The sequence below is a fragment of the Dasypus novemcinctus genome, chromosome 29 (genome assembly GCF_030445035.2).
Source record: "Dasypus novemcinctus isolate mDasNov1 chromosome 29, mDasNov1.1.hap2, whole genome shotgun sequence".
NCBI lineage: Eukaryota > Metazoa > Chordata > Mammalia > Cingulata > Dasypodidae > Dasypus > Dasypus novemcinctus.
This window is the reverse complement of record NC_080701.1, coordinates 35,711,362-35,732,709: the sequence shown is the minus strand read 5'-3', so window position 1 is coordinate 35,732,709 and position 21,348 is coordinate 35,711,362. Positions and strand designations below refer to the sequence as shown.

The following is a 21,348-nucleotide window of genomic DNA, read 5'->3' as shown; positions in this document are numbered from 1 at the left end:
TACTAAAGGGTGTGCTAGTGTGTGAAAAGACAGGAGAGAGAGGCCTGGAATAGTGTCTAGAAATGAAGATTATATCAATAAAAGTAACTAAAAATGGAAAAGAATGGTGAAAATAAAATATGGCAGATAAACCTCAAATAGTCAAGAATAAACTTAAGCAATGATGTGAAGCACTTGTATTCAGAAAACTGCAACTCAATGTTAAAAAAATTTTTTTAAGTCCTAAATAACTGGAAGAACATTCCATGCACATGCATTGGAAGACTAAATATCATTAAGATGTCAATTCTACTCAAACTGAAATACAGTCAATGCAATCCTGATAAAATTCCACCAGCATTTTTCCTTAATTGAAAACACAATTAACAAATTTATTTGGAAGGGTAAGGAGTCCTGAATAGCCAGAAACAACTTAAAAAGGAAAAGAAAACTTTCATCTCCAGGCTTTAATTCATATTTCCTAGCTATAGTGGTAAAAAAAAAAAAAAAAAAAAAAAGCATTGTACTGACATAATGACAGACACATAGACCAATGGAATCATTTTGATGGTTCTGATGGTTCTGATGAATGCTCAAGCAATTTTTGACTAGCCTGTCAAACCCACACAGCTCAAGCAGAACAGTCCGTTCAATAAATGGTGCTGAAAGAACTGGATATCCATAGCCAAAAAAAGGAAAGAGGACCCCTATCTCACAGCTTATCTAAAAATTAACTCAAAAATGGGTCAAAAACCTAAAACTAAAGGCAAAAACCCTAAGCTTCTACAAAAATTGTAGGAAAGTATCTTCAAACCTTGATGGTAGGTGGTGGAATCTTAAAGGAGATAAGAAGAGGACTGAGATGGACTACTAATGGTTAATGTACATAGAAGTTTTCATTAGCTTTGCTGTAAAAGTGTGGAAACATAGAGTGGATGGTAACATACAGTGAGTAAAAGTTAGTTTATACATGGCGATGTGGCTGAAAATGGTAGTCTAGGTATGAAATGCCAATTGACAGAATGCTAGAGAATATCCTAGGAACTGAATAGCACAGTAAACCAAGAGGTGGATGAGAATTGTGTTTGATGGTACAGATGCAAGAGTGTCCTTTGTTAGGTAAAGCAAATATACATCACTACAGCAAGGTGGTGGGAATGTGGAGATACATGGGAAAAATACAACTGTAGTGACCTATGGACTGTGGTTAGCAGTAATGATACACTATTCTTGCATCTATGACAAAGATGTACTGTGTTGATAATGGGGCAGTATGGAAAATGTGTGCCAAATGTACACTATGGACATGGTAACAATCAGATGATATTATCTTGTCTGTAATGAATATTCAGATAGAGGGTGTTGTTTGGGAATTCTGCACATGGCATGATTGTTTGATAAGGTTACAACTTCTACCATAAAAATATACTTAAAAATAATCATAGGGTGGGTTGCAGGAAAAATACACCAAATGTAAGGTAAGGATTATAAGATTCTGACAACAATCTTTCATAATTTGTAAGAAACATCTCATTAAAATGCAATGTGTTGGTGGAGGGTTGATATATGGGACCCCTGTATGATGTTATACATGTTTGTTTTGTAAGTCCACAATTTTTACCATATTTATTGTTTATGAAAGATCATATATCAATGATATAAAGATAATAATAGAGAGGGTTGGTGGAAAATACTTTGCTTAGTAGTAGTATTTTAACAATGCTCTTTAATCATTAGTTAAAAATGTTTAACAACAATTCAAGGTATTGGTGGAAGGGTGAGGTATGAGAGTCCTGTATGATGCTATATATGTTTGTTTTGTAAATTTACAACTATTATTATGCACTTATTGTTTATGTATGTTTATGTATGGTATACTTTAATAAATTATTTAAAAAATTTTTAAAGAAAGCATGGGATCTACTGAGTCCATCACTCTCCTTTCTGAAGAATAGGGATGGAAGGAATCTATTTGGGGAGTCAGACAAGCTGAAATTAGATTTCAATTATAAACCAAAGTCTAAAAATTAGCGATTTTTTAAATCACCATTTTACAGATGAGGGATGGGCACAAAGATCTCAAAGTACTTCCCCTTAAGTAACCCACCAAGCACATGTCAGGATCTAAGTATAGGGAAGTCTGACTTTATGCTACACCACTGTGGATGTGACTTCACAAGAGGAAAATTCCACCCACATTGGGCTGCCCTCAAAGTCCAAGGTGAGCCTCAACTACACCCAAGGGATGCAAATATGATGGTCTGAAACCACCTCCCCAGAAGAGTCATCATAGAGATGGTGGAAAGAGTCACCATCTCCACTCTTTATACTCTATTAAACAGTCAGTGGTGACTGTTTGGTGACCCTGTGCTAGGCACAGGGCAGGGAAAGATTAATGAAAACCTTATGGGAGTGATTTACAATCCAGTGAGCAAGAGATAAAGAATCAGCAAATACACCTTGAGGGGTCACTGGGAGGATAACAGAGCAGGTAAGAAATATCCTGGGAGTGGATGAGGTTCAAGCAGTTGAGCACCTGCTGCCCACATAGGATGCCCCAGGTTTGGTTCCTGGTGCCTCCTAAAAACAAACAAGCAAGCAAATGAATAAATCAACTCCAGAGAGCCTATGTGGCTCAGTGGTTCAGTGCTTGCTTCCCCTATACAAGGTCCCAGGTTTAATGCCCAGTCCTGGCACCTCAAAAGAAAAAGGTTACAAGTCAGAGAAGACAAGACTGGAGCTGGAGATCAAAGGAGGAGGAGGAAGCAGCCAAGTGGTGAGGGGCTATTTCCACATCAAGGAAATAGCCAGTGACAAGTGGAGAAGGAAGACAGAGCTTGACTTATTGGATAACCTCCAAGGGAGGTGGGCATGGCAAACAAACCTATTAACAATGGGCAAAGTAGGGAAGCAGCTGAGGCTCAATCAGTTGGGCTCCCATCTACCATATGGGAGGCCCTGGGTTGGCGTCCCGAGGCCTCCTTGGAAGGCAGGTTCACCCGCATGCTGTGGAGTGCTGCCCAGCCTGCAAGCACCACAGAGAGTTGCTCAGCAAGGTGATGCAACAAAAAGAGGGAGACAAGCAAGAACACAGAGGAGCATGCAGCAAATGGGCACAGAGAGCAAGGGGGTAGCGGGATAAAGATAAATACAGACACAGAACACACAGCGAATGGACAGAGAGAGCAGATAGCATGCACACACAAAAAAAGCCACAAGTGGGGGTGGAATAGGCAAAGCATTTAAATAGACATTCCTACAAATGGAAAATAAGTATATGAAAAGATGCTCAAGTCCATTAACCATTAGGGAAAGGCACATCAAAACCAAGATGAGGGAAGCAGATTTGGCTCAATGGATAGAGCATCAGCCTACAACATGGGAAGTCCTGGGTTCAAACCCAGGGGCTCCTAACCCATGTGGTGAGCTGGCCAAGTGCAGTGCTGATGCGCACAAGGAGTGCTGTGACACACGGGTGTTTCCTGCATAGGGGAGCCCCATGCACAAGGAGTGAGCCCCGTAAGGAGAGCCACCCAGCACGAAAAAATCACAGCATGCCCAGGAATGGTGCCGCACACATGGAGAGCTGACACGGCAAGATGACACAACAAAACGAGACAGATTCTGGGTGCTGCTGACAGAATACAAGGAGACACAGAAAAACACACAGCAAATGGACACACAGAGAAGACAATGGGCAGTGCAGGGAAGGGGAGAAAAATTAAAAAAATAAACAAAATTAAAAAATAAAAAAAATTTTTAAAAAGGCAAATCAGTTAGGAAGCTATCTCAGTAGTCCAGGCAAGTGATACCGTAGATTAGACAAAGCAGCAGCAGTTAGGGAAACCAGCTGGTCAGGTTTTGCACATATTTGAAGTAGTTGATGCTTGATTCTTGTGGGGTAAGAAAGTGACACAATCCAAACTCCAAAAGATAGAGGAATGAACAAACAGGAGGAATGCAACTATGGATTAAAGTAGACTATTATTATTCTAATAATGGAAGAACTTGTAACACTGATATAAAGACAGTGGATACAGGAGGTTCTGAGGGGAGGGAGAGGGACGAATAAGTGTAACAAGGGGCATTTTTGAAACACTGGAATAATTTTGCATAATACTGCAATAACAGATACAAGTCATTATACATTTTCTCAAAACTTATAAAAATGAGCTGTGCAAAGTATGAAACATAATGCAAGCTACAGACCATGCTTAGCAGCGACGCTTCAATATGTGTTAATCACATGAAACTAATAGACCACACTAATGAAGGATGATGTTTGTGGGGAAAAGTGTGTTGGGGGAGGAAGGAGGGTATATGGAAATCCCCCATATTTTTGATGGAACATCTATGGCATATAAACCTCCTTTAAAAATAAATAAAACAAATTTTTGTTAAAATTGTGACACTGAAGCAGAAGTATCAATGGAGTTGTGATGCTAGGCAAGAGAAAGACTGGGGTTTCATCAAAACTATTTGATATTTGAAAACACAGAAACAGATTCTGAAGGGAGGGTACACTGAATGAGATCCATAAAAAATAAAAATGATACATTGCTCTTCATCAAATTTTAAAACTACAGATCTAAAAAAGACAAACTATAAAGGGAAAAATATTTTCAAATTTAACTATGACAAAAAAAAGAACAGATACCAAGACTGTATCTGCTATCCGGAACAGGTATCTAGAATATTGGGAGTGGATACAGCTCAAGCAGTTGAGCGCCTGCTTCCCACACGGGAGGTTCTGGGTTCAGTTGCAGGTACTTGCTAAAATAAACAAAAACAAAAAACAAGCTAACAAAAAAATTTCAGGGGAGCCAATGTGGCTTAGTGGTAGAGCACTGGCATCCCACTTATGAGTCCTGGGTTCAAGCCCTGGCCCTAACACCAAAAACAACAACAACAACATTAAAAAACCACACAGATATCTAGAAAAAATCAAAAGAATTTCCAAAATTCTGAAAATTCAACTATGAAACAACAATCCTGTTAGAGAATGGGCAATATATATGAACAAGCATTTCACCATAGTAGATAAATGGATGGGAAATAAGTACAGGAAGAGATGCTGGACATCATTACTCATTAGGGAAATGCAAACAACACCATTATGGTATATAACTAGACACTATTAAAACAACTAAAACATAAGGTGACAATACCAAATGCTGGTGAAAATGCAGAAAAACTGAATCTCTCATACATTGCATAAGGGAATGTAAAATGGTACTGTCACTCTGAAAACTAGTTAGCAGTTTCTTATAAAACTAAATATATACTTATCATACAGCCCAGCAAGTGCACTCCTGCACAGTAATCACATAGAAATGAAAACTTATACCCAAACTAAAGTATTAGTTTGTTGTTTGAAAAGATTTAAACAAACTGATAAACCTCTAGCTAGGCTAACCAAACATAAAATAGAGAAGATAAAAATTACCAATACCAGGAATGGAAGAAGGGTCCTCACTATTGGTTCCACAGACATAAGAGGATAATCAAACAAGATTATGAACATCCCTATGTCCAATAATTTGATAACTTAAGATGTAATAACTGAAAAGTTCTTGAGAGATGCAAATTATCAAAACTTACACAAGAACAAATATATCAACAGAATAACCCAAAGCTATTAAAAATTGGAAATCAATGATTAATAACATTCCAAAAAAGAAAGGACCTGGTTCAGATAGTTCACTGGCTAATTCTACCAAACACTTAAGGAAAAATGAAACCAATTCTCCACAATCTCTTTCAGAAAACAAAGCAGAAGGAAAATTTCCTAACTCACTCAATGAGGCCAACATTACCCTAATGGCAAAACCAGAAAAATATATTAAAAGAATGGACAAACACATACCAATATTTCTCATGAACATAAAACCAAAATTTTGTCCCATTGTCTGGGATTGTCCAGCTGACTAGGGTTCTCCTGGAAGGAAAATTCACATAACAGGACATATTTCAAATGCCTGTAATGTTCCCTTCCCAGAATCTTATTATTGTGTATTTTGTAATAAAAACACTCATTTTAATAAAAATCAAATGTTGAAAAAGCTACACAATGAAAGGTAAGCCTCCCTCTCATCCGGCTTCTGTTCCCTCAGTTCTACCCCTGCCCAGACACCCACTTACCAATTTCACACATCTTGCTGGATAGGCCACCTGGGCACAAGGATATATGCCTGTATCTCATTGTACACTCTATGTTTTGCAAGTATTTTTTAAGTTATTCAGTCATTAAGTCAACCTTTCTTAAAGAAATGTCCACAATAGACCTAATAGCCTGACCATGTAACATAAAGTCCCATCGGGATACTCTTAGTGAGAGGGGGTGACATGAAAAGGCAGGACAATGGACATAAACCAGGACTGCCCTAGACAAGGGGGAGCACACAGTCATCCTGGAGCTCATCCTTCTGTTTATCGGCTCTGTGGAAACCCAGTTCATGGACTTACTTTAACTGACAAATCAGTGATCTGGAGTCCCCCAGGTCCACAGACAAATGAGAAATGCACCACCTCCCGCTCCAGCAGCAGGAGGTCCAGTATTAAAGGATAAGAAACTCAGCACAGGTCTGCACCCTCCCCAGTGCACAGGACTAACACCTCCCACAAACACCCTCAGGGTGTACAGCTCTAGGCAGCCTAGCACCTGAGCAGCCACAGCCATTGCCAAAGGCCGGGCTGAAGGAGCCTGGACACCACCTGCCAAGGCCTGCAGCCTGGAGCTGAGCATCATGGGAGGGAGAGGTGGGGTAGCTTCCAGCACTGCCCATTGAAGGCCCCACCCACACCTCAGGGTCCACCTGAGGCCTCAGGACTAGGGATGGCCCCACCCACTTCCTGCTTCAGGCACCCAGCATTTACCTATGGGATCATCTGAACAATTCCTCAACTTTTGAGTGTTTTTCTCTAATCTTTAACATTCTCCATTTAATTTTTCAACCCTTTCAGCTTTTCACCTTCTTTTTCTACTTTGTCACCCTAATGCTTAGAGATTACATTTCAATTTTGAACTATATTTCCATTTTTATTTCTTCTCATTCACTTTTTGAGTTTTTTAAATTTATGAGCTTTTTAATTTATGACTTTTTGAGTTTTTAAAATTTATTATTTCATTTTCTTAATGCCTGTTATCTACTTTTCAGTAAGTATATTTCAGTACATAATATAGATCACGATGAAGAGCTTTCATTCATTTGTTGTGGCTTACTCTGTACTTACTCCTTTTCTCCCTCTATTCCTTTTGTACTTGAAAATAACATGAATTTTCTTTCTGTTGGTTTTCCTATTATTAAAAAAAATTTATAGATAGAAGTGAGACTGAAAATAGCTTTCCAACAACACAAATCTGTTTCTCCTTCTATATGTTTTATGAAATGTTTTAAAGTTCAGCACCTTTCTTCCTGATATTTCCAGACTCTATACTTCTACCACTCTTCAAAAAAGGGTCTTCACTCAGTTCATCATCTCTATTCCACCTTTTGTTGCTATTTTCTTTCTCCATCCTGCTACTGAATGTTCCTTTTACATGTACTCCTGTCTTGAGAAACATTACCACGTTTTAAAATCTAGTCATTCTCCATACATGTCTATAGATTTTCAAATCAATGATGTACAAGTCTATTTTTTTCAAAAGCAATATCTAAAAGTTACTTCAATAAGTTACACTGTATTTCATTTCTGAACTATCTTGTTTTTGTATATTTAATGTATTCTATTCCTACAATCATTCAATTTTACTTTCTTATATTTACTTTATGACTACAGTTCTTAATTCTCTATTTAGTTTTAAATCGATCTATTTTCATACATATTTGGTGTTAGCAATCACAGTTCATATTCAGCAAATTTTGAAAAATTTCTATTGCTTTACACTCATAATCAAATATGTTCAGGGTTATTTATATCTGGACTACAAAATTACCACGATATGGCTTTATACCTATCATTAGGCACACACATGGTCCTCAAGCATTCTGGTTAATACTTGTTCTTACTCCAGTTAAAGTACTATTTAAAAAATAACCTCTAGAAAGAAAAATGCATTTAATAGGGTTTACTGCATTTTAAAAATTTAACAACACAACAAAATATTTCACGCATAGTCTATCATGATCTTATTATTAAACTCTGAACATATGGACACTGGCAAGTTTTAAGTTCATCAAAACCACAAAAATGTAGGTATCCTATAATTAACTCACTTTCCAGGTTATCAGAAATACACTCACAGGATGCCTATTATCTGGGGACTTTCTGCTGCTCACTGTGTGGATGGTCATTTGTGGAAGTCATTCTACTCTGTTCATAGCTGCATCTCAAAAACCCATGGCTAACATTACACTCAAAATCTTTCCCAAGAGTTCATGAACAAGATAAGTTAATTCACTTTCATCACTGTTTTGCAACATTGTTATAGAAGTTCTAGCCAGAGCAAATGAGTAAGAAAAATAAAGTCATCCACATTGGAATGGAAGAAGGAAAGCTATCCCTATACATTGATGGTAGAATCCTTTAATTACATAATTCCAAAGAAGCCACAATACTAATGCAACAATAAAGACATTAAGCAAACTTGCATTGTATGAGATAAATGCACAAAACTCAGTTTTGTTTACATAGCACACACAAAAAAAAGTCCATTCAATTAGCCACTAATAAATAAAATAGCTAAGAATGAATTGAATGAAAGGATGAAACACATGAACACTAGCAACATAACTGAATGAAACTGAAGAGGACCTAAACATATGGCAAGACATCCATTGTTCAAGGATGATAAGACTGTATTGTTCTAATATCAATAATACCCACAGGGAACTACAGATTCAATATAATAGTTATAAAAATCCCAGTAGCCACTTTTGCTTACAGAAATGGAAAAAACAATTCTCAATTTTAAATGGCTTCAATAAGAACATTGCCTAACTCATTCTATGATGCCAACATTACCCCAATACCAAGCCCAAACAAAGATGCTACAAGAAAGGAAAATTACAGACCAGTCTCTCTAATGAACCTAGATTCTAAAACCCTCAAAAAATACTTGCTAATCATATTCAACAATACATCAAGCAAATTACACACCATGACTAAGTGGGTTTCATCCTGGGTATGCAAGGAACATTAAACATAAGAAAATCAATCAATATAATATACCACATAATGAAATTAAAGGAAAAAACACACATGATCATCTCTACAGATACAGAAAAAGCATTTGACAAAATACAGCAACTTTCCTGATAAAAACATTCCAAAAGATACAAATAGAAGGAAACTTCCTCAACATAATATACAATATATATGAAAACCCCACAGCCAAATCATATACAATGGTGAAATCCTAAAAGCTTTCCCTCTAAGATTGGACACAAGACAAGGATGTCCACTCTCACCATTCCTATTTAACATTATGTTAGAAGTACTTGCAGAGCACTGAGGTCAGAAAAAGATGTAAAAGGCATCAAAATTGGAAAGGAAGAAGTAAAACTTTCACTATTTATAGACGACATGATCCTATACATGAACAGCCCTGAGAAACAAAGCTTCTAGGACTTAGAAATGAGTTAAGTTACTTACAGGTTATAAGAACAATGCGAAAAATCAGTACCATTCCTGTACACCAATAACAAGCTATCTGATGAGGAAATCAAGCAAAAAAAAAAAATACCATTTACAATAGAAACTAAAAAATCAAATAACTAGGTAAAGTTTAACTAAAGAAGTAAATGACTTATACGCAGACAACTACAAAGCACTGAAATCTAAGACTTAGAAAAATGGAAGAATATTTCCTGCTCATGGAGAGAAAGCCTAAATAGCATTAAGATGTCTATCCTACCCAAACTATCTACAGATTTAAGGCAATCCCAATAAAAATCAACACAGCATTTATTAATGAACTGGAAAGACTTAAGAAATTTATTTGTGCAGTGATGCTCAGAGATGAACTTACCAGGTGCAATGGATGTATCACGATGATGGGAGAGAGTGTTGCTGTGGGGGGAGTGGGGGGCGGGGGCGGTGGGGTTGAATGGGACCTCATATATTTTTTTTAATGTAATTAAAAATAATAATAATAAATAAATATTAAAAAAAAAAAAAAAAAGAAATTTATTTGGAAGGCAAGAGTCCCTGAATATTCAAAGACACATTGAAAAAGTAAAATGAAATTGGAGCAATCACACTACCTGGCTTACAGCACACCACAAAGCTACAGTGGTCAAAACTGCATGGCATTGTCACAAGAACAGACATACTAACCAATGGAACTGAACTGAGAGTTCTGATAAAGATCATCACATATACATTCATTTGATATTAAACAAGGCCTCTTCAACAAATGGTGCTTGGAGACTGGATACAAATATCCAAAAGAATTAGAGAGGAACACCATCTCACACCTTATACAAAAACTAACTAAAGATGGATCAAAGGTCTAATTGTAACAGCCAAGACCATAAAGACCTTGGAAGATAAGTAGGAAAGCTTCTGTAGGACCTTGTAATAGGAAATGTCTTCATGAACTTCAAACCCAAAGCATGAGAAGCAAAAGAAAAAAATAGATAAATGGGACCTCCTCAAAATTAAAACCTTTTGTACCTGAAAGGAGTTTGTGAAGAAAGTGAAAAGACAGCCTAACCAATGGTAGAAAATATTTGGTAACCAAATATCTGATAGGAGCCTAATATCAAGCATATATAAAGAAATCCTATATCTCAAAAATAAAAAGACAACCGATTTAAAAAATGAACAAGTGATTTGAACAAACACTTCTCCAAAGAAGATATGAAAAGATGCTCAACATCACTCGCTATTAGGGAAATGCAAATCAAAACTACAACGAGATACTATCTTACTTCCATTAGACTGGTAGACATTAAAAAATCAGAGGACTAAGGTATTGGAGAGGATGTGCAGTAATGGACACCTTCATCCATGGCTGGTGGGAATGTAGAAAGGCCCAGCCACTGTGGATGACAGTTTGGCATTTCCTCACAAGACTAATTATAGTTCTGCCATATGACCCATCAATTCCACTGCTGGGTATATACCCAGAAGAACTGAAAACAAGGACATGAACCGATTAAGCACAACAATGTTCATGGCAGCATTATTCACTATTGCCAAATTTGGAATCAACCCAAATGCCCACTAACAGATAAATGGATAATCAAAATGTAGTATATACATACAATGGAATATTACTCAACTGTAAAAAGGAATACACTACAACACATGGGATAACATCAATGAATCTTAAGGGCCTTATGTTGAGTGAAGCAAGCCAGGCATTGAAAGACAAATATTACAGGACCTCTCTGATAAGAATTAAGCTAACTGAGCCAACTCAAGGAGCTAGAGTCTGGAAGATAGGTTTCCGGGAAATAGAAAGGGAGAAGAAAGTTGTGAGCCAATGCCCATAGGGGTGAAATCTATGATTAGGTGTAAGTGAGAAGTTGTGCAATGAGGGAATATGACATGGGTGGAGGGATACTATTGCATTGGGTGGTGCAACTTGATAGGGGCCAAGGTAGGGAGGATGGGTTGGATGGTCCATGGAAATAGGGGAAGGTTGGGGGAGGTAGGAGCTGAACACTGGGGATTGGTAGGTATGTGCTTGAAACTACAATGTTGAGAAAATTGTTTTGGCAATATGACAAGGAAGGGCTACTAGTTTAGGGTGTTGGATTGGGGTACATTTGGGACAGGGCACATCTGGGGCAGTCTTCTAGAGAAGGTACAAGTGATCATTTTGTCATAGTGTGTTGTATCAGTGGAGGGAGACCCACATAATGAGTGGAAAGGAGTTGAACTCCCATACAGGGGAGGCCTGATATGTTCTCAAACAGAGAGGAGGGTGTCTCCAGAGAGTATAGGTGGTTCCTAACAGGGGAGGACAGACTAGTGTGTCAAGCCTTCAGCATTGTTCCAAGTATCTATAAATCTTGTCCTTCAAGGAGTGAAGCCTGGTGGTCACAGTGGGTCCTGAGGGGAGGGAGAAGGAGGAATGGGATCAACACAAGAGTGGATATTTAGGGGGCAAAGGAAGTGTTCTGCATGATCTTGCAATGATGGATACAGGCCATGTTAAATTTCATCAAAAATTTATAAAAGTGTATGGTCTAAAATGTAAACCATAATATAAACCACTGACCCTAATTTGCACCGATGTTTTAATATTTGTACATCACTTCTAACAAATGTACAATCCACATGAAAGAAGGTTATTAACAGGGTAAGGGGGAAAAGGGAAGGATGTTGCGCATATGGGAGTCCCCTTTATTCTCTATGTGACTCTACTGTGACCTAAAATTTCTTGGAAGACAAAATGAAAAAAGTACAATATTAGGGAAGTAATGGAAGAAAATGCAACTGTATATATAGGACAATACATATTACGGTGATCAAAGGCAAAACTACTCTCCAGTTCATAGAACTCACCCAAGACAACTAACAAGGAAGTCAGAATGGACAACCACCATACCAAGGAACTAAGAAAGCCTACAACTGCAAGCAAGAAAGTCCAATCTATCAGACATATAGGATCAAAGTCCCCTCTCTGGAAGAGGAGGCATCACCATTCCAAATGCTCAGGATTGGGGAATAAAATATAGACAATGTGGACTTACTGGTGTTCTACTATAGACTAACTGTGGTTCTATCAATGGAAAAACTATCATTGATGTGGACACAATGGCCACTGGAAGTGGTGAAGTCAGGGAGAGGGAAAAAGTAGTATAATATGGGGGCATTTTCAGGACTTGGAATAGACCTGAATGACACTGCAATGACAGATACAGGCTGTAGGAGTTTGATATTATTGATGAATTCCAGAAAGAAATATTAGATTATATTTGTAAACTTATATTTTCCTCTGGGCATATTAGATTATACTGAATTCATAGATTTACTTGATTAAGTAATTTTGTTAACCACTTGTGCTGGAAGGGCATTGAGACCCCACCCTTTGGTGGGCAGGGACACACAGATAAAAGGCATGGCAAAGGACAGAATTAAGGGTTCTTGATGTTGGGAGTTTTGATGTTGGAGTTTGATGCTGAAGCTGGAGCCCTGGGAAGTAAGGAACTCTAAACCCATAGAGAAGCAAGATCCTGGAAGGGAGGAAACCCAGGAAGCCTGAACCTCGCAGACATCGGCAGACATCTTGCTCCAAGACGTTGTTGAGGGATGTAACTTATGCTTTATGGTCTAACATCTGTAAGCTCCTGCCGCAAACAAACACCCTTTATTAAAAAACGAACCAATTTCTGGTATTTTGCATCAGTACCCCTTTGGCTGACCAATACACAAGCCCTTATATAGTCTGCTATAACCTACAGAATTGAGTGTGAGAGAGTATAAACTACAATGCAAACTAAAAACCATGCTTAGTTGCAATGCTCCAAAATCTCTTCATCAGTTGTAATGGATGTAGCACAGTAATGAAAGAAGTTAATTTCTTGGGAACCAGGAGGAGGTATGGGTTGTGGGGCATATGAGAATCTCCTATTTTTTTAATGTAACATTGTATGTAACCTAAGTAGCTTTTAAAAATAATTTAAAAAAGGATACAAAGGACTCTGATCTGATTACAAAGGCATCCCCAGAAAGGGGAGCAAGAGGGACAGCCTAAGGCTGACAGCTTCTCACCCACAATTCTGGTCTGCTGAGTCCCACCAGCCTTTCAGGGCTAAGTGGGATCACACTGTTGTCTACCTTGGGACACTAAGCAGGACTGGAGAAATCCAACACTCTCAATCTCCCTCTCTTATAGGTGGGACTGATTGTTGAGGAAGCACCTTCCCAGGAAACAGGAGAGAGAGGGACACAATCTAAGGCTGACTCAGCTTTGGACCCACACATTTGGAAGGTCCCAAGGGCCTTCCAGGCCAGGCAGGCCTTGCCGTTGTTTGCCTTGGGAGGCTACAAGGGAGTAAAGAAATCTGACCCTCTCAATCCCCTCTATAAACTGGGACTGACTTTGGAGGATGAAGAAGGGAGTGGAATTACTTCCCACCCAGGAAATGGGAGGGGGCTGCCAGAGAAGGCTAGAGAATTTTTTATAAGAAAGTTCAAATTACAAGGCTCTTAGCCTCCAGGCAGGACTCACTCACATTGATCCAGGCTGTGTTACAGCAAAAGCACTCTAAACAGGCATTGAACTGAGAGGGCTGCCAAATAGTGCCATCTGCTGGCAGAACTAGGAAGTACATATGAGAAAATTAAAAATAAATCAGTCTTTTCCTGACCTTTCTAGCTTTCCTCCCACACCCCTAGGAAGTAGGTCTGCAACTCATTACTGGGTGCAGAGCATACTTTTGAGCAAATAACAGGGACAACCCTAATGATCCAGGTTGAATCAAGAATCAAAGAGCAACAATAACACAGAGCCTCTTGCCACTAAATCCCAAACAAAAGACAAAGAAATTGAGCGTCTGAGTAAACTACATACTAATCACCAAAAATTTACAAGCCAGAATAAGAAAATGGAAGACATCGCCCAGGAAAAGGAATATCTCAAAGCCCCAGAAGAGATGCAAGATTTGAGAGAACTAATTAATGAGATGCATAAATTAAATTCATGAGACCAAAGACGATATGGCTAAAGAGATGAATGACATCAAGAAGATGCTGAGCAAGCACAAAGAGAATTTCAAATGTGGAATAGAAAAGCAACAGAGATCATGGGAAAGAAAGACACAATAGGTGAAATAAAAAACACATTAAAGGTATACAACAATTTCAAGCAGACTTGAAAGGATAGAAGAAAGAATAAGTGACACCAAAGACAGAACAGCAGAAATTGAAGAGAGAAAAAAACAGAGGGAGAAAAATTGGAAAAAAGTTGAGCAGAGGCACAGGCAGATGAATGACAACAAAACACACAACAACATACATGTCAGGGGACTTCCAGAAGGAGATGAGAAGGGAAAAGTGTTAAAAAGAGCATTTAAGGGAACAGTGAAAAATTCCCCAACTCTCACAAAAGAAATGACCCTACATGTCCAAGAAGCTCACCCTATCCTAATAGGAATAAATCTGAATAGATGTGCTCCAAAACATATATTATTCAGAATGTCAAACGTCAACGATAAAGAGAAAATTCTGAGAGCAGTAACCATCACCTACAAGGGATGCCCAGTAATAGTGCCAATTTCTCATCAGAAACTACGGCGGCGAGAAGACAGTGGTATGATACAACTAAGAGACTTTCTGAAAGAGAAAAACTGCCAGCCAAGAATTCTGCACCCAGCAAAACAGTCCTCAGAATATGAAGGTGAGAATAAAAGATTCACAAACAAACAGAAACTAAGAGAGTTTGTAAAAAAGAATCCAAATTGCAGAAAATAAGAAGGAAGCCTTAGAGCCTGAAAGAAAAGGACAGAAGAGAGAGGCTTAGAGGAGAGTTTGAAAGAAAAAGAAGAGAGAGGCCTGGAGGACAGTATAGAAGAAAGAATAGCAGAAAGGATAGCCCAGAGTAAAAAGACAGACTAAAATATGATATGACACATGAAAACCAAAGAATAAAACGCTGAAAGTAAATAATGAATTTACAGTAATATCATTGATTGTGAATAGATTAAATGCACCAAACAAAAGATACAGCTTGACCGAATGGATAATAAACACATGAGCCATCCATATTCTGCATACAAGAGACCCACTTTAGACTCAGTGATACAAACTGGCTCAAAGTAAAAGGTTGGAAAAAGATACTCCATGCAAATACTAACCAAAAAAGGGCAGGGATAGCTATACTACTATTGGACAAAATAGACTTGAAGTGAAAAAATGTTAGGAGACACAGAAGGCCGTTATATATTAATAAAAAGTACGACCCACCAGGAAGATATATTTATGCACCTTACCACAGTGCCCCAAAATATGTAAGACAAACTCTGCCAGAACTGAAGGGAGAAACAGGCATCTCTACAATAATAGTTGGAGACTCTAATACACCACTCACATCATGAGACAGAGCAACTCAACAAAGATCAACAAGGAAAGAGAACTTAAAGAATAAATAAGACCTAACAGACACAAAGAATGCTGCATCCACACATAGCAGGTTATACATTCTTGTCACGTGCCCATGGATCCTTATCCAGGATACACCACATGCAGTGCACAATGCATGTCTCAATAAATACGAAAACACTGAAATTATACAAATCACCTTCTTAGATCATAAAGAAATGAAACTGGAAATCAACATACACAGGAGAAAGGTAACTTCACAACTGTGTGGAATCTAAAGAACACACTCCTAAATGATCAGTGGGTCAAAGAAGAAATAGCAAGTGAAATCAGTAAATGTATTGACACAAATGAAAACAGAACACAAATTACCAAAACTTATGGGATACAGCAAAGCAAGTCTTGTTAGGGAAATTTATAGCCCTAAATGCCTATATTAAAAAAGAAGGAAGAACTAAACTCAAAGACTTAACTCAAAACCTACAGAAATTAGAAAAAAAAAAAACCTAAACCAATCCTCAAAGCAAGCAGAAGGAAAGAAATAATAAAGATAAGAGCAGAAATAAATGAACCACCACCATCACCACAACAACAAAATAGAAAATATCAAAACCAAAAGCTAGGTCTTTGAGAAGACCTGTAAAATTAACAAATTGCTAGCAAGATTAACAAAGGAGAAAAAAGAGGCAAATACATACAATCAGAAATGAAAGGAGGAAAGTAATGACTGACGACTGACCCCTCAGAAATAAAAGATTAGAAAGAGGATATTACAGGGAACCGGATTTGGCTTAACTGATAGAGCATTCACTTACCACATGGGAGTTCCAGGGTTCGAACCCCAGTTCGATCCCCAAGGCCTCCTGAGCCATGTGGTGAGCTGGCCCATGTGCACTGCTGATGTGCACAAGGAGTGCCGTGCCATGCAGGGGTGTCCCACACGCAGGGGAGCCCCACATGCAAGGAGTGCACCCCATAAGGGGAGCTGCCCTGGGCAAAAAAAAGTGCAGCCTGCCCAGCAGTGGTGCCACACACATGGAAAACTAATGCAGCAAAATGGCTCAAAAAAAAGAGACAAAGATACCCAGAGCCACTGGCAAGAATACAAGCAGACACAGAAGAACACATGGCAAATAGACACAGAGCAGACAACTGGCAGGGAAAGAAAGAAATAAAAAATAAATCTTTAAAAAACAAAAAGACGATATTATGAGAAACTCTATGCCAACAATCTAGACAACCCAACAATGGGAAAATTCCTAGAAATGCACAAACTACACTGACACTACAAGAAATACAAGAACTTAACAAACCAATCACATTAAAAGAGACTGAATCCATCATCAAAAATCTCCCAACAAAGAAAAGCTCAGGACCAGATGACTTCAGAGATGAATTCTACCAAGCATCTCAAAAAGAATTAACATCACTCCTGTTTAAACTCTTCCAAAATGATGAAGAGGAGGGAAAATTACCCAACACTTTTCATGAAGCCAACATCACCCTAATACCAAAGCCAGATAAAGATGCTATAAGGAAAGAAAATTACAGACCAATCTCTCTAATGAACATAGAGATGCAAAAAATCTCAACAAAATATTGACAAATTGAATCCAGCAGCATTATTAAAGACTTAAACACACCACAACCAAGTTAGACTTATTCCTGGTATGCAAGGTTAGCTAAACATAAGAAAATCAATCAACATAATTCACCACATTAACAAACTGTAGGGGAAAAAACACATGCTCATCACCATAGATACAGAAAATGCATTTGACAAAATCCAGCATTCTTTCCTGATAGAAAACACTTCAAAAGATATGAGTAGAAGGAAAATGCCACAATATGATAAAAGGCATACGTGAAAAACCAACAGCCAACATTGTATTCAGTGGGGAAATGTTCAAAGATTTCCATCTAAGATCAGAAACAAGACAAGGATGCCCACTTATCACCATGGTTGTCCAACACTGTACTAGAAGTTCTAGTTAGAGCAATTAGAGAAGAAAAAAATTTCAGGGCACCCAAATAGGAAACGAGGAAGTAAAACTCACACTATTTGCAGATGACATGATCCTATATTTAGAAAATTCTGAAATGTCTACAACAAAGCTACTTGAGCTAATGAGTTCAGCAAAGTGGCAGAATACAAGATCAACATGCAGAAATCACTGTTTTTGTACACTAGTACTGCACAATCTGAGGAAAAATTAGTGGGAAAATTCCATTTACAACAGCAACAAAGACTCAAATACATAGGGATCAATTTAACCAAAGAAGCGCAGAACCTATACACGGAAAACTACAAAAGAGTGGTAAAAGAAATTTAAAATGACAAACAAATGGAATGACATTCTATGTTCATGTCCTAAAAGATTAAATACCATAAAGAGGTCACTCCAACCTAAACTGATTTATAGACTCAATGTAATGCCAATCAAAATTCCAACAGCCTAATTTACAGAAATAGAAAAGGCAATTACTGAATTCCCTTGAAAGGGAAAGTGCACCCAAAGAGCCAAAAGCATTCTAAAAAAGAATAGCAACATGGGAGGAATTTCACTGCCAAACCTTGAAACATATTACAAAGCTACAGTGGTCAAAACAGCATGGTACTGGCATAAAGAGAGACTCGTCTATCAGTGGAATAGAATTTAGAGTCCAGAAATAAACCCTCAACTCCATGGTCAACTAGTTTTTCACACACCAACCAAGTCCATGTTAACGGGAAAAATGTCTCTTCAATAAATGATGCTGGGAGAACTAGATATCTATAAGCAAAAGAATGAACCAGGACCCCTACCTCATTTCCTACACAAGAATCAACTTAAAATGGATCAGAGACCTAGATATAAAAGTAACGACCATAAAACTACTTTGAAGAAAATGTAGGGAAACATCTTAAAGACCTAATCATACATGGTGAGTTCTTATACCCAAAGCACACAAAATGAAAGAAAAAAAAACAGATAAATAGGAACTCCTCAAAATTAAACACTTATGCACCTCACAGGACTTTGTCAAAAGGGTGAAAAGGTAGCTGCCTCAGTGGAAGGAGATACTTGGAAATCACAGGTCCGATAAGAATTTAATATCCATATATAAAAAGAGAGGTTACAACTCAACAATAAAAAAACAAATGACTCAATTAAAAAATGGGCAAGAGATGTGAATAGACATTTGTCCAAAGAAGAGATACAAATGACAACACAGAAAAAAATGTTCAATATGAGTAATGACTAGGGAAATGCAAAACAAGAGATACAAATGACAACACAGAAAAAAATGTTCAATATGAGTAATGACTAGGGAAATGCAAAACAAGAGATATCATAAGATAGACCTATCAGAATGGCCACTACTAAAAAGCCAGAGAAGTACAAATGTTGGAGAGGAGGATGCGGAGAGATAGGAACACTTATTCACTATTAGTGGGAATGCACTGTGGAGGACTGTTGGGCAGTTCCTAAAGAAGTTGAATATAGATTTGCCAGTGACCCAACAGTATCACTATTGAGTCTACACCCAGAACTGAAAGCACTGATACAAATAGACATCCGCACACCCATGTTCAGAGCAGTGCTAGTCACAACTGTCAAAAGCTGGAAAGAACCCAGGTGTCCATCAACTGAGGAATGGATAAATAGTAGTATATTCCCACGATGGAATATTATGCAGCTGTAAGAAGAAATGAAGTTGTAAAACATTTGACAACATGGACGAACCTGGAGGACATTATGTTGAGTGAAGTAAGCCAGACACAAAAGGACAAATACAGTAAGAGTGCATTACTATGAACTAAATATATTGCACAACATACTATATGATTCCATTTACATAAAATGTAAAGATAAGTCAATTTATAGAGGGGAAAAAAAAGGATTCATGCAAGAGTAGCCAAAAGCGGGAGCTGTGAACAGTAGGGGAAGCACAGATGGAAAAGTGATGAATTTCCTTGTTTTTTCATTATTATTATTGAAATAATGAAAATGATCTAATAATGATTGAGGTGATGAATACACAACTATGTGATGGTGCCAAACAAAAGTGACTGTGCACTTTGGATGAATTGAATGCTTTGTTGATATGTATGGATAAAATCGATTTGTTAAAAGAAAAAGACAAACAGCACTTCAAAATGGGAAAATTCATAAATACACTTTCACCAAAGAAGAAATATTCACTTCTTTTCATCACCAGGGAAATACAAATTAAAATCTGTTTTGAGTTATCATATAGACATACTACAATGGCTAAAATCAAGAAAGATAATACCAACTGTTAAAGAAGATGTGGAAAACCTGGAACCCTTATACATTTCTGGTGAGAATGCCAAATGGTCCTGCCACTTTGGCAAACATTTTGTCAGTTTCTTAAAAATATAAACTTACATCATTGTTGCTAATTCCACTCCGAGAAATCCATCTAAGACAAACGGCTGTACAATGAATCCTACAGCAAGTTCATGGCAGTCAAAACTGGAAAAAAATATCAATACCTATCAACTGAGGCTTGGATAACAAAAGGCGGTACATCGTAAATAGCTGTGCACCTCTAACTAGGTAAGTTCATTTTATCCCTGTCTGGAAAAATGCCAAAGATTGAAGCAGGCCCCGGGCCCCCCGCCCCCCGCAAAGGCAGCCCCCCAACACCTCGGCCCAAACCGCCGAGAGAGGGGAGGCCCGGGGGGGCGCGCGCACAACCGTCCAGCGAGCAGGAGCCTAGCGGCGGCGCGTCCTCGCGCTCCCAGAACGCAGCACGGGCAGAGCCGCTCGCCGCTTTTCCGCGCTTCCGGCGGCCCCCGCAGCCCGCGCCCCGCCGCCGCCAGGTTGGGTCCCACACGCTCCGGGAACGGAGCCGGGGACAGGCGGGCGTCTCAGGGGGAGCCGGGCGCCCCCCCTGAAGGTTCCGGTCCCGCGCTCGCTGCCCGCCCGCCCGCGGGCCAGACGCGCCCCTCACCGCACACACGGGGGCCCGCTTGGCGTCTCGGCCTGGCCCGAGCACCAGCTCACGGCGACCGGATCCCGAACACCCCGAGCTGCGAGAGGTGCCGCCGCCCCCGCGCCGCGTGCTGGAGGGGGCTCAGGGGGCGGGGCTGAGTGGGAGCGGGCTGAACGCCGGGGGGCGGGGCTGAACACCGTGGGGCGGTGCTAAGAGCGGGGGTGAGGGGGCGGGACTGAGTGGGGGCGGGGCTGAACGCCGGGAGGCGGGGCTGAGTGACGGGGGCGGTGCTGAGAGTGGGGCTGAGCAGCGGGGGGCGGGGCTGAGCAGCGGGGGGCGGGGCTAAGGCCCGGCCTCACCCCTGCAACAGCCCCGACCTCGCCCGGCCCCAGGAGTTCCCGCGCGCCCTCGGCCTCCTCGGAGCCGCGG

General features: G+C 39.2%; 1 long non-coding RNA gene across 1 annotated transcript in view; it reads right to left on the bottom strand.

The window, feature by feature from the left end:
- The window catches only part of LOC111762436 (uncharacterized), a 106,191-nt gene extending 85,164 nt beyond the window's left edge, over window positions 1–21,027 (bottom strand). The window contains exons 1-2 of the long non-coding RNA XR_011647765.1: window positions 20,938–21,027; window positions 20,370–20,456 (exon numbers count right to left, since the gene is read on the bottom strand). This is a non-coding gene — a long non-coding RNA (uncharacterized lncRNA). The remainder of the gene's footprint in view (window positions 1–20,369; window positions 20,457–20,937) is intronic.
- Window positions 21,028–21,348: the final 321 nt, after the last annotated feature.